The sequence below is a fragment of the Lottia gigantea genome (assembly GCF_000327385.1).
Source record: "Lottia gigantea unplaced genomic scaffold LOTGIsca_59, whole genome shotgun sequence".
NCBI lineage: Eukaryota > Metazoa > Mollusca > Gastropoda > Lottiidae > Lottia > Lottia gigantea.
In genome coordinates this window covers 1,501,257-1,503,660 of record NW_008710013.1, presented here as the reverse complement: position 1 = coordinate 1,503,660, position 2,404 = coordinate 1,501,257, and positions in this window count along the sequence as shown.

The window sequence follows — 2,404 nt, the reverse complement described above, 5'->3', positions numbered from 1 at the left end:
TAGTTATTTCGTTTAAACGAAATAAATAATAAATGATGTTATTTCGTTTAAACGAATTAATTATTTCGTTTAAACGAAATAATGAATAAATATGTTTACAATTGCGCCTTAGGGGCTCCGTAAGTATCCATAATACCATAGTGAGAGCTGAAAAAACTGTCGGAGGTTACCATGGTACCATGTTAAATAAACTTGAAACCTTAATATATATAGGGTATTCGCTTTTTGATGTGAAGATTTCATTTCAAGTGTGAAATTGTTCCAGACTTTATAAATTCAATATAATTACAATAAATAAACTCACGAGACAAGTAAACTTTTATCTCGACTAAACGATGATTAATGTTACGTAGGTTAAAAAACCAAAAAAGAACTTCACGTCTGTCACAATAACACGCCTGATGTCAAGCTGAATCTCGAATTATTTTAGCAGTTGACTATATAGACAAGCATGTACTTATGTAGAGATGTCAAGACAATTTCAAATTCAAAACTATTTGTCCGAATATTTGGGACTACAAGTTGAGCTATATAATAGTGTTTCTAGGCTCTAGTCAATAGTGGAGAATCACGTAAAATAAATTCTTATCATTTTTTCCTGATATTGCTCTTTCGTAGCAATGGTATTAAGTAAAATGGTCTTATCTGATCCTAACCCATTATCTTTCATGGTTATCTCCCTGTAACTATGGTAACTAAGAACCAAATCCATACGGTAGTTAGTGGAATATCGCATAACTTGGTCAAATTTATACGGCACCATCCATTAACGGCATAGAGACGTCACAATCTTGTAATGTTTTTGTACCGGAATTGAATGACTCATGCAGAGACGTACGCCACAAACCGGAATCAGTCAGAATATTTAAGTCTACCTTGTATGTGTAATAAAAAGAGAAGACCATTCTTGATTATCGGCATATCGGCATAAAGCATATCTAGAGAAAGGTGCCCCAAGGGTTAGTACAAGGTGTCGTTATAGATCTTAAAGTATATTAGTTTCTCGACATTTTTAGGTATATTATTTTAGATGCAGGGCTTATTTGAGTCCAATTTTTATACACCCACGTGAAATTGGTAGCGTATATTGCCGTCACCCATGTCCGTCCGTCCTTCCGTCTGTCCACAATTGCTCGTAAACACTCTACAAGACACATTTCTTGACGGATTTTGACAAAACTTGGCATGAGTGTTTGTAATCACCCAAGGATGAACCCTATTGAAAATCAGAAGAATCGAAAAATATTTAGTATGAGTTATTGCCCTTGTTTCTGAAAACGCGTTTAATTTTTAGCTTGTAAACACTCTAGAAGGCACAATTCTTGATGGATTTTGAAAAAAACTTGACATGAGTGTTTGTTATCAACCAAGGATAAACCCTATTGAAAATCAGAACAATTGAAAAATATTTAGTATGAGTTATTGCCCTTGTTCTTGAAAACGCGTTCATTTTTAGCTCGTAAACACTCTAGAAGGCACAATTCTTGAGGGATTTTACGAAACTTGGTGTGAGTGTTGTAATCACCCAAGGATGAACCCTATTGAAAATCAGAAGAATTGAAAAATATTTAATATGAGTTATTGCCCTTGCTATTACGAAACGCTTTCAAATTTAGCTCTTAAAAATTAAATGGCATGATTCTTGCTGGATTTGGACAAAACTTGGTTTTATTACTCAATCCCGCGCTGAAAATTTAATATTTGCTTTCTAGAGTTTTCACGAGCTAAAAATTGAACAGGTTTTCAAGAACAAAGGCAATAACTCATACTCAATATTATTCAGTATCCCCCTAAAGATTTCAAAAGAAGTGACTGTTACTGTACTGCTAAATATTTTTATTCAAAATCAAAGCTGCCAGTGGGCGCATATTACTTTGCCTGGCAAGCTATCTTTATATGAACCAAGGGTATCAATTTTAGAGAGATGTTCAAGGTTTTTGACTGTGATGGTTTTAGGCGTTAGGTGTGTAAGTCTGTCTTTCAATGTTATAAACTGAAGACCAAAAGAAACTTTACCAATTTAGAAATGAATTTCAACCAAAAACATATAGCAAACTTAACAAAATAAGAAACTTATCTTACCTATCCAAATTACATTGCCCAAACACAACAATAACGTTTACAGAAATTATACCCTAGCACTGCTCATTGTGGTGGGAAAATCTCAAAAAAGTGAAAAACACGTGATCCACATCCCAAGAACCTTCGGTTGTTCCTGTAGGACACAGGTCTAGAACGGGTAGAACAGGGTGACCATACAACGTGATGACCTGTATTTGCGTACCTTACATCTCCGAAACCCTTTTTCTGACAATGCCGTCATCAATGAAAGGTACGTTTGGTCACAGGGTTTAACGACAGACCGTGCCCAAGCGGTGTACCCTGCTGAACATCTGAGATTAGA